This window comes from Balaenoptera acutorostrata, chromosome 2, assembly GCF_949987535.1.
Source record: "Balaenoptera acutorostrata chromosome 2, mBalAcu1.1, whole genome shotgun sequence".
NCBI classification, from domain to species: domain Eukaryota; kingdom Metazoa; phylum Chordata; class Mammalia; order Artiodactyla; family Balaenopteridae; genus Balaenoptera; species Balaenoptera acutorostrata.
Window position 1 is genome coordinate 104,392,653 of NC_080065.1, and position 12,709 is coordinate 104,405,361.

Here is a 12,709-nt window from a genome sequence, read left to right on the forward strand (position 1 = left end):
TCTCTGGTACTAGGTTCACAGGGATTCAGAATTGACACTTTTATTTTTATGAAATTCCCCTTCTCATCTTTGTCAATATTCCTGGTTGTGAGGACTTCTCTGTATATTTTCCCATTCTCTTACTGTTGGACTATCTGTAACTCCATATTTAAAATGCACTTCCTCCAGATGATATAAAATTGGATTTAGCTCTTAAATCCAGTGTAATATTCTTTGGCTTTTTTAAAGAAAGTTTAGAGCATTTATAATTAATCTAATGATTTACATGGTTGTTTCTAAGTGTACCATCCAGCTATTTGTTTTCAATTTGTCCCATACGTATACTTTTTTGAGTTTTATGGTTTTATTAACACGAATACAATGTGCACACAAGCTGCCTCTTCATTTTCTTCGCTGTGCAGCCTGGCATTGGGATTGGTGACTGACAGCCGGCTAGGCTGCTCTTTCCACAATGGCTCTGTGGTTCTTAGAGGAGACGATGTGAGAAATCACAGCCCAGTAATATATGTTCCAGATCAGCAGCATTTCAAGCTCCTTGACATTGTGGACAGAGACTTTCAGAAGTCACTGGTCAGCAAGTGCTTTGTTTTCTTGTTGTTCCAGTAACCAAAGTTGGACATCAAAATCTGGCCCCTGAATCTCCTGCACACCCTATTGTCATGCCCCTGGGCTTCTGCCAGTTCTTAATTATGACATATCGGTCTGACTGGTGCTGGATGGATTTGTTGGTTCTCTTTTTGATCTTTGGCTTCATGAGAGGTCTGAGGGTGGCCATGATGCTGAGGAGGACGTGTCCCATATATTTTTTGCTCTCCGTCCCTGCATTTTTTATGACTATTTAAATATTTTCAATATTCAATTTTTCTTTACTATGGTCTTACTAGCTATAACTTTTACGTTTATGCAGTAGGAGCTCTAGGGTTTGCAATATGCATCTTATCACAGTCTTTCTTCAAGTAATATTATGCCTCTTGAGTTTTAATGTAAGAAATGTATAACAGTATATTTCTATTATGCCCTCCTCTTATTTATACTTTTATTGTCAAATAATCTACATCTTCATATGTCATAAACCCCACAAATATATTATTTTATAATTTAAACAATAAAATACACTTTAAAGAAATTTAAAAATGAAGGAATTTTTAAAAAATTTACCTACATAGTGACTATTCACAGTATTTTTTATTTCTTAGTAAAACTCTGGTTTACTCTTTCTTCAGCCTGAAGAAATTTACTATAAATTTTCTTCTTGTGCAGATCTTTGGGTGATGAGTTCTCCAAGGTTTTCTTTTCCTGAACATATTTTTATTTTAGCTTCATTTCTGAAGAATATTTTTTCTGGATATAGAATTTTAGGTTGACAGACCTTTTTTCAACATTTTAAAGATGTTGTTCCAAAATATTCTGGTTTGCATTGTTTCCGATAAAAAGTCAACAACTTTCTTATGGTTATTCCCCTGCATTTAATCTCTCTTTTCTCTGACTGCTTTTAAAATTTTCTCTTTAACAATGATTTTATAAAATTTGAATTATGTGCCTTTGCTTTTCTTTTTCTTGATTAGAATTTTTTGAGCTTCTAGGACATGTAGCCTTATAATTTTGAACAAATTTGGAAAATATTAGCCATTATTTATTCAATTCCTGTAAACCTCCTTCCTGGAACTCTAGTAACACTATTGTTAGAGTTCTTAGTACCATCCCATATTTCACCAAAGGTAAATATATCTGTATGGATAATTTCTATTGTTATGTCTTTAAGCTCACTGATATTTTTTCTGTGGTGTTTAATCTGCACATAACGTATTTTGGGTTCTAGACATTCTATTTTGTTCCTTTTAATATATGGAATTTCTTCCTCACTATGTTCATGTTTACATCAACCCTTGAATGATCTGGACATTTCCCTTTTCCCAGTGCTGAGGCACCTGAATTAAAGTTCAGGGGTCACCTAGGTAAAGTACAGGGGAATTACTGTTATACATTTGTCACAGTGAAAAATGATCTTTCATCATAGGCCTCTCTTCCAGTCAATGGGTTCATGGTCTGAGAATCAGATCACATCTGGAATCTAGGGGGAAAAAATTGTGGGCAGCTTTTTAATGGGCAGCTTCCCTCTGCCTCCTTATCATTTATTTTTATTTATTTTGATTGTACATATTATGCAAAATGCTTGCTTGCTGCATATTCAGATTTCTGTAAGGACTAACATATCCTGTTAACCATTTCTATATCTCACTGTGAGTCAAGCTTCCTCATCTGCCACACAGATCTTGTTGCTCGTTGTGATCATTGCACTTACCTTGCTTTTGATTGCTAAGCACTACCATCTCCTCTTTGTTATTTTGAGATGCAATCAAATTAATTGCTATCAGGATTCCCAGTCCTAAAACAGCATCTTTTACTGTCATTCATAGCCTAGAGAGAACAGCCATCCCTGAGCTCCTAAACAATTTTTGTTCCCCTTTCACCAGTTACTTGCTTAGTACTGTCACCTGGCATGTCCTCTAGGCCTTCGCATGAAATACTGTCAGCTGTTTATCCAGCTTTATGTAATATATCCTACCTACGTCTCTTTCTGAATCTTTGAATCCTTTTTCCATCATCAGCCCTGATAACTCCGACATTCCTACCTAATTTATTTTGTGTCACTATTTTTTTTTACATGTTTCTAATAGCTATCCTAGGAGAGAATAGCATGATCTCCCACTGTAGATGCCAGAGTGTTAAATTCTATTTCACAGGACTATCTCCCATATTGATAAACTCCCCCATCCCCAACTTTCTTTTTTGTTCTGTTCCCCTTCATTCAGCATCCTCAACATATACAATCCTGTGCATCTACTCTTGTCTCCTCATGGTATATTGGTACATATTAGCCAAATCCTGCAGCAATGGCAGCACATAGTTTTCCTCATTCCTTAGCAAGCCTAATAGTTCTCCATATGGATGTTCTGGGATTTGTGCTGGTACTATCTTAGATCGGGTTTCCTGAAAATGGGGCTTTTTAATGGGAAAGTTAATGGACAATGCTCTTAGGAAGTTCACCTGGAAGAATGTGAGAAAGGCAGAATCTGGCAGAAGGAGAAGCTGAATCACAATGTACAGTTGACCCTCGAACAATGAGAGAGTTGTTGAACAACCCTCCACACAGTTGAAGATCTGAGTATAACTTATAATTGGCCCTCCTTCTATGTGGTTCCTCCTTATACACAGTTCTGCATCCATGGATTCAGCAACTGCAGATCGTATACTACTGTAGTACAGTAATGACCTATTTCTGGATCTCAGTGCTGGTTACACAGTATGTTTAGTTTAAGAAAATCCACTGTGTTTTAAATGAACAATAGATGGAAATTAATGCAGCATATTGTAATTCAGTGAGTTTTTTTATGGGTTAGAGGTTTAGAAAAAAGTTTTTAAAAATCTTTATTAAAAGATACTTTTCAGAGCCAATTGTTTTCAGAAAAAAAAGTTTTCTCAAATGAAAATAAAGATGAAAAGGCAAAACTTTAAATACTCTAAAAAATTTCCCCAGAGTTGGATTTTTTCAGTTTATATAATGCAATCTGCTTAAGCTGATCTATTCTAAACAGTCTTTCACCACTGTGACAGTCCAAAGTTAACAACTTTTATTTATATATGTAAGGTCCTTCCAGGGTACTTTTGAATCATCAAAGACAGACAAAGATGTGTTTAATTTCATTTAAGTCTATTTGGTTAAATTTTCTCTCTTTGAACATCAGTAGAGCCATGTGTGATATCTAATGGAAAATATTTCAGATTATTTGCTTAGATGGTCATGTGTGAGTCTATCGTCTATTATTTATATTTTAAAGTCATTTAATTTTAGAACTATATAATTTTGTTCTCTATTTTCTTCCTTCCTTCTTAGGTGTACACCTAATACATAGATGGATTACAAAAGTATAGGAACTAGAATGTTTATAACATCACTGTTTATAATAGGCCAAAACTGCCAACTACACTATTAATGCCTATCAATACTAGAATGGATAAATAAACTGTGGTATATGTCCATAATCATAGTATGTAACAATGAGAATCAAAATCAAAATCCACGTACAACAATATAAATGAAACTCACAGACATATCAATTGAAAGAAGTTCAATTATTCATGAAATACTCATGAATTCAATGTTCAATTATTCATGGCTGAATAATATTCTGATGTGTATGTGTGTGTATCACAATTTGTTTATCCATTTAGCTGTCAACACTTAGGTTGTTTCCATGTCTTGACTATGAAATAATGCTGCAATGACCATGACACTGCAGATGTCTCTTCAACATAATGATTTTGTTCTCTTTGGATATACACCCAGAAATGGAATTGCTGGATCATATGGCAGTTCTGTTTTTAATTACTTGAGGAACCTCCAAACTGTTTTTCATAGTGGCTATATTAAAACACTTCCTGATGTGAAATTCCTATACACTAGCAATGAAAGATCAGAAAGAGAAATTAAGGAAACAATCCCATTTACCATTGCAACAAAAAGAATAAAATACCCAGGAATAAATACCTAAGGAGGCAAAAGACCTGTACTCAGAAAACTATAAGATACTGATGAAAGAAATCAAAAATGACACAAACAGAAGGAGAGATATACCATGTTCTTGGATTGGAAGAATCAATATTGTGATAATAACTATACTACTAAAAGCAATCTACAGATTCAATGCAATCCCTATCAAATTATCAGTGGCATTTTTCACAGAATTAGAACAGAAAATTTTACAGTTTGTATGGAAACACAAAAGTCCCCAAATAGCCAAAGCAATCTTGAAAAAGAAGAAACGGAGCTGGAGGAATCAGGCTCCCTGACTTCAGACTATACTATAAAGCTACAGTAATCAAGACAGTATGGTACTGGCACAAAAACAGAAATATACATCAGTGGAACAGGATAGAAAGCCCAGAGATAAACCCACGCACTTATGGTCACCTTATCTATGAAAAAGGAGGCAAGAATATACAATGGAGAAAAGACAATCTCTTCAACAAGTGGTGCTGGGAAAACTGGACAGCTACATGTAAAAGAATGAAATTACAACACTCCCTAACACCATACACACAAAAAAACTCAAAATGGATTAAAGACCTAAATGTAAGGCCGGACACTATAAAACACTTACAGGAAAACATAGGCAGAACACTCTGACATAAATCACAGAAGATGTTTTCTGACCCACCTCCTACAGTAATGAAAATAAAAATAAAGAAATGGGACCTAATTAAACTTAAAAGCTTCTGCACAGCAAAGAAAACCATAAACAAGACAAAAAGACAACCCTCAGAATGGCAGAAAATATTTGTAAACAAAGCAACTGACAAGGGATTAATCTCCAAAATACACAAACAGCTCACGCAGCTCAAAATCAAAACAACAAACAACCCAATCAAAAAATGGGCAGAAGGCTGAAATAGACATTTCTCCAAAGAAGACATACAGATGGCCAACAAACACATGAAAAGATGCTCAACATCACTAATTATTAGAGAAATGCAAATCAAAACCAAAATGATGTATCACCTCACACCAGTCAGAATGGCCATCATCAAAAAATCTACAAACAATTAATGCTGGAGAGGGTGTGGAGAAAAGGGAACCCTCCTACACTGTTGGTGGGAATGTAAATTGATACAGCCACTATGGAGAACAGTATGGAGGTGCCTTAAAAAACTAAAAATAGAACTACCATATGAACCAGCAATCCCTCTCCTGGGCATATACCCAAAGAAAACCATAATTCCAAAAGATACATGCACCCCAATGTTCATTGCAGCACTATTTACAATAGCCAGGACATGGAAGCAACCTAAATGTCCATCAACAGAGGAATGGATAAAGAAGATGTGGTAAATATAGGCAATGGAATATTACTCAGCCATAAAAAGGAACAAAACTGTGCCATTTGCAGAGATGTGGATGGACCTAGAGACTGTCATGCAGAGTGGGGTAAGTCGGAAAGAAAAAAACAAATATCATATGTTAACATATATATGTGGAATATAGAAAAATGGGACAGATGAACCTATTTGCAAAGCAGAAATAGAGACACAGATGTAGAGAACAAACGTATGGACACCAAGGGGGGAGAGGGGAGTGGGATGGATTGGGAGATTGGGATTGACATATGTACACTACTATGTATGAAGTAGATGGCTGGTGAGGGCCTACTGTATAGCACAGGGGGGTGGGGGCGGAAAGAAGGTACAATCTGTTTGCAGGACATATATTAAGTTAACCTTAAAAATGCATTCCAATATACATTAGGTGCAGACAAATACTGTTTGATTCCACTTACACAAGGTACCTAGAATAGTCAACTTCATAGAGTCAGAAAGTACATTGGTAGATACCAGGGACCGGGAGGTGGGGGGGTGGGGGAGGGGGAATGGGGAGTTAGTGTTTAATGGGGACAGAGTTTCAGTTTAGGCAGGTGAAAAATTCAGGAGATGGATGACGGTGAGAGCTGCACAACAATGTGAATGTACTTAGTGCCACTGAACTGTATGGTTAAATAGGGTTAAAATAGTATGTTTTATACTACGTGACTTTACCACAATAAAAAAACATTAAAAAAATTAAAACAAATGTTAGATTTGTTACTTCTCAGTATTGCTGTAAAACCTGCCTAACAAATACTATCGTCTATTTGTTGAACGCAATTGATATTTGCCTAGGAAAGCTGATGTGTCCGAAATAACAATATTATAGCCAGAGTATTCAGTGTTTACCTTTCCCACATATCTTAAGTAAGAAACTTAAGTTCAGGGAAGTGAAACAATTTGAGGGAATAATGGAATTAGTAAAAAGTAAAACAGATCTGTCTCATTTGAAGTTTTAATATTTACTCTATACCATCTCTCCAAAAGAAAAGAAACTGTATGTAGAAGCCATGTGGGTTTTTCTGTTTATATCCCACCACCCAACCAAATAAGTTATTAACATACCATATTCCAATAACAAAGAAACATGTTCCTGCAATTACCCTAATATGGGCATCAGAGCCACTATCTGAGCTAAAATCGATCGGACTTAAGAGGCCAGCATCACTCCTGTAACACGTTAAGTAGCTTCCTGGGGAGTGGAGGTTGAAGAAGTAATGATCCTCTGAGAGGAGGTATCTGGAATATGTTTGTGTCTGAACTTACCCACATTTATATGTGACATTCCAGAGTCACACCATCATAGCTCTTCTCCTTAAATCAGAGAAGTTGTCAAACTATACAGAGAGTCATTGTTGAAGTTACTTTTTAGTCCATATAAAATTACTTAGTGTTTGTCCAGCAAACGAAAAACTAAACAAAGCAAACAAACAAAAAGCAAAAACAACTGAAATAAAAGTTTTTTTTTAAATGTTTCATTGATAAAAGTCAAGTTCCTGGAAACAAATTTTGGTAAAAATCTATGCCTTCTCCCATGAAATGATTCACAACAAAATAAAACGAGAAGCATTGAAAAAGATAATCAGGAAATAGCAAAAATAAAATACATAAAATGACACAGGAAAATCACAAACCTTTCAACATCGTCTATAGATAAGCAGTTCTTTTTCTCTTCTCAACAAAAATTAAGAAACATTAATACTGCATCACATCAAGTTTAAATTCTAATTTCTGAGGTTAACAGAAATGTTTGCAAATGTTAAGTTATAGCTAATGAACTAACATAAATGAACCAGTATCCTAATAGTTTTCATTTATTAAACCAGGCTGATCAAAATCAGAAAAAGTAAACACAATGAGCTATGTGCTGTAGACATTGCAAATATTAAGCGCATTATTAAAGTTCTCTTTGATAATCTTTTCTAAAATTAATTTCAAAACCTTTTCTCAAGCCAGAGTCTATGCACTAACAGACAAAGCAACCCATGTATGATTTTCTTATTGTTTTGAATTTCTATTCCAGCTTTTCTCTTTCCTCTGGAACTGATAAGAAAAAGTGTAAGTACAAAGAGGTTGAGCAGAGCAAACTAAGCACATGCACATAAAAAACACCCATTAACGTATGTTGACACACAAGTTGCCCATAGGCAGTATCTTTTAATGGTTCTTAATTTTGTTGCTTCCTACGTTGATGGACTTAGAGATTCTCATACTAGGTGAAGTAAGTCAGAAAGAAAAAGACAAATACCATATGATATCACTTATATGTGGAATCTAAAATATGACACAAATGAACCTATCAACAAAACAGAAACAGACCCACAGACATAGAGCAGACTTGTGGTTGCAAAGAGGGAGGAGGGTGGGGAGGGATGGATTGGGAGTTTGGGGTTAGTAGATGTAAACTATTATATATAAAATGGATAAACAACAAGGTTCTACTGTATAGCACAGGGAACTATACTGAATACTCTTCAGGCAACAGAAGTACTAGCTAGATTGGAGACAGGGTTGGGCACGAAAGCAAGCAGAGTCAGAGCACATTTAGGTGTTTGAATTTTGTGCTTAAAATATTTTAAGCAGGATTACTCCAGAGAAATGTTTACATCATGGAAAGATCACTCTGCTCCATAATTGAGAATTGATTGTACGTGGGCAGGGGTAACAGATAGAAACCTATTGGGAAAAATTGAGACCAGAAGTAATGCAGAGGAAATGTTGAAGAGAGGGTAATTTGGAGATTTTTTTTAAAATTAACTTTTATTGGCGTATAGTTGATTTACAATGTTGTGTAGTTTCTGCTGTACAGCAAAGTGAATCAGTTATACATATACATATAGTCACTCTTTTTTAGAGTCTTTTCCCATATAGGGCATTACAGAGTATCGAGTAGAGGTCCCTATGCTATACATAGGTTCTTATCAGTTACCTATTTTTAGAAATGGAGTCAATAGGTCTTTTTGATTAATAGGATGTACGAGAAGAACGACAGAAATAACCCCCATATTTCTGGCTTGAGAATCTAGGTTATGGTGGGCCATTCATCAAAATAAGGAATAGTGGGAGAAGATCAGCTTTTGGAGGGAACACGATTTCAATTTTGGGCAAACTGCCTACAGTAAGCGAAGTGAAGCTATGGCTGGAGATGCCAAACAGACAGCTATGGTTCTACAACTCTGAAAGTTTGGTTTCAACTCTCAGGCAGAGCAAGAAAAGTCTCTCTGTAACTCAAGCCTAAATCTCCAACGCAGTCCCGTCACTGAAAGCTCGCCCCTACACCAGCCCCTTGCACTCTTAGCCCTTTGTCCACATCTGCCTTTTGACGTTGTACCCCTTAATTCTGGGGCTCACCGAAACCCCGAAAGGCTAGCCTCCAGGGCGCTGAAAGATAAGAAAGCCCTTGTAATAAGAAAGGTCACTCCTAGGCTTTGAGCCAGGACCTCGCCCCTCCCCCGCGCTGCCTCCAACCAGGGGGGTGCGTGGCCTGGAGGCGGGGCCCTCTTCTCCCGGAGGGTTGGTGCCCCTGTCACCCCGCCCCCTGCTCCCTACAAAGGCGCGTGTACCCGTGACGCTATCCTGGCACCAGGCCAACGGCGAGCTTCTTTGCTTACTGGGCACAAGGAAGTCCGCGGGCATTCCGAATGCAGACTCGAATCAAGGTGTAAAAGTGAGCCTTGGGCATGGCCATCAACGGTAAGCCAGTGAGACAACTCAGTAAACTGTGGTCTCCACGCTCCCGGTCGCTTCCGCGAAGGGTGTAGCTACGGCGACTGAGCAGCGCCAAACTTCTTCAAACGAAATCTCACGAGGGAGCCGAGCAAGCTGAGTATCGGCTCCGTCGCCAAGCTCCACCTGGCACAAGCACCCAGATCTTCATGCGGGGTATTTGCTTCAGTCTTGCGTAGTCATCTTTCCAATAATCCCGTTCTTCTGTTTACAAAAAAAAAAAAAAAAAAAAAAAAAAAAACTGCAAAAAGAATAAAAGAAAAAAAAGGTTGTGTGCGTTATTCTTACTTTCAGAAATGTCAGTGCAAAATCAACCCAACTGTGATCTTCCATGAGGTGTGCTCAGCCACAGGCCCACAAGAGCGAGAATGAAGGCTTTCTCAGCCATTGCTGGGAAGCTAATACACCACTTCCCAGACTCACAGCTGGGCTCTGGCTAGTCACAGAGTGAGGTGTATGATACACTGCCAAAGAGGGTTGCTTTATTCGTGTACACTGTTCTCTAATGCTCTTAGCTTGTTCTCATGTCCTCGTTCTTGTGGGGGGAGCCAGAAGAAGAGACTTAAAGGTACCAGTTAAAGGTGAGTGGTGGCGTCTAGTATCCAGCTGCAAGGAGAACGGTGTCTTCACTAGACCACCTGTGGCATGATTGGGGCGTGGTTCCTGGCTGCAGAGCCCCCGACCTCACTCACTGGCTCTCATAGTAATTCTGTCAGCTGTCACTGAGCTGCAGCTGGTTTGAGATTGCAGCTGTGCAGGGTGATTGAGCACATATAGACCACAGTAGCCAAGTTTAATACGAAAATGGATTCATTTGGGAACCAACACAGGCTTTCCAGGAACTCATACTGCATAAGTCAGAATCAAGCCTTGGACGGAGATAGAATTTTTTTCCCTGGAATCACAAGATGTTCTCTAGGGGACCCTATACTGTAAAGGCAGCTGTAATTTGCATGAACTTAAGACTCATTAATTTATCCCATACACACTGCTAAATATAAAATAGATAACCAACAAGGACCTACTGTATAGCACAGAGAACTATACTCAATATTTTCTAATAACTTATAAGGGAAAAGAATCTAAAAAAAATAGATATATGTGTCTGTATAACTGAATCACTTTGCTGTACACCTGAAACTAACACAACATTGTAAATCAACTGTACTTCAATTTTAAAAAAAAGATCCATTGATAGCACCAGGAACGAAACACCTCAGACCTGGCTTTTCCTCAAGCTCAGTTTAGTAGGTAGCAATCTAATGGATTTTTTGCTAATTTTTTTTCTCTTTTATCTTGTTTCTTAGCCTTGGATAGATGACCCAGTTTGGACCTAATGCAGCAAGAAAATATCTGCAGGAAAAAAATCGTTTTTAAATGCATCTTTCAGAGTAGGAAAGTTTATGTCCATGTGGCCTTACTGGACCTCTGAAGCACCCACCATCTTGGTGGTGACAGTAGCTACAGCACAGCTGGAGAAAGCTTGGGTTTCTGCAAGAGGAGCGCATGAAAGCACAACTAACCTCTCTACAGAAGATTTTTCCCAGTAGAGTTTAGGTTCACAGACCCTGGCCAACCAGCACAGTATGACTAGTAACCTGACAGGCTTAAACAAGAACTTTTCTCTTTCCTCCATCCCGCAGATAATCCTAAATAAATTGGCTGGCAACTGCAGTACAGGTCTGGATTGTGCTGGAATCTGGGAATGTCATTTTTGCTTATGATAACTGCTGCTAGTGTTTTTCTAGCAGTGAGGCTGCTACTACACTGACCTTCTGTATGCGGTGCTCTTTGTTTTTTGTTTGTTTGTTTTTTCAGCAATAGAAACATCAATGGTTTAATGGATGGGTGATCTTGCACATCTGAAGCAAGGTCCTGGAGCTACATCCCACCATGTGCTGCGGACAGTGGGCAGGATATGTTAGCAGTCTTTGCTCTGCTGTGCTCTTTGGAAAAGTAAGACACAAGAGAGTATTGCAGCTGGGTTAGGCCTACTTTGGAGGTTAGAGGAGTTACGTCCATTTCTAGTATAACAGGGCAAGATATGGTGATAGCACTAAGTGGTGGACAGTGTATTAAAGTTAAGTTTTTAATAAAAGCAGGACCATGTTTTCCATTTTAAACTTATCTCTTGGTACTTGCCTGGCTGTCCAGTGGTTGAGATTCCGCACTTTCACTGCAAGGGGCACGGGATCAATCCCTGGTCAGGGAACTAAGATCCCACATGCAGTGAGATGCAGCCAGAAGTTAAAAAAAACAAAAAACAAAAAAACTTACCTCTTGTGCACTCAGAACCCTATGCAGGAGGTAAGATCTGAACATTCATGCATTCAGCCTTTACTTATTAAGGGTGCTATGAGTCAGGCACTCTTCTTGGCCTAAGAACAGAATGGACAAGGTCCCTGCACTTACAGATCTTACATTCTGGAGAAGGGAGAGGATAAACAGCAAAGGAAGAAATGATTTCCTCTCATTGCAAGTGCTAAGGAAAAATTGTATCAATTTATCAAACAGAGCGCATTACGTTCTAGGCAACTTGTTAATGGTTTACAATTATTAACTCATAACACCCTAAAAAGTAAGTGCATAATTATCCTGTTTTAGTTGGGAAACCTAAAGCGCAAAAAGGTGAAGTAATTTAGCTAGCATGGAGTAAAGAGAGGATTCAAACCCCAGTGGTAGAACTCTGTTGCCTGAAACAAGATAACAGGATTCAAAAGAGATAGAAAGTTGAGACAGAGGAGGGAAGTACTAATTTAGAGAGGGCATCCAGGAAAGGCTTATGAGCAGATGAATTTTGAGCTGAGACTTGAAAGTTGAGAAGAAACGGTCAAGCAAGGATTGTGACGGAACTCTCCAAGCAGCATGAACAGCACATGCAAAGGCCCTGTGGGGAGAACACCGTCACACCTCCTGGCACAAGAGGAGGTCACAGAGGGAGGCAGGGACCGGATTGTGTGGAATCTTGGAGGCCACAGTGGAAAGTATGGATTTTATTCTAGTTATAATGGGGAGCGTGTCAGAAGCGGGGGAGTAAAATGATCCGTTGTGCAAAACTACATAT

General features: G+C 38.2%; 1 pseudogene; it reads right to left on the reverse strand.

The window, feature by feature from the left end:
- Window positions 1-335: 335 nt before the first annotated feature.
- Window positions 336-775, reverse strand: LOC130707152 (60S ribosomal protein L32-like; annotated as a pseudogene).
- Between the last annotated feature and the right edge of the window lie 11,934 nt (window positions 776-12,709).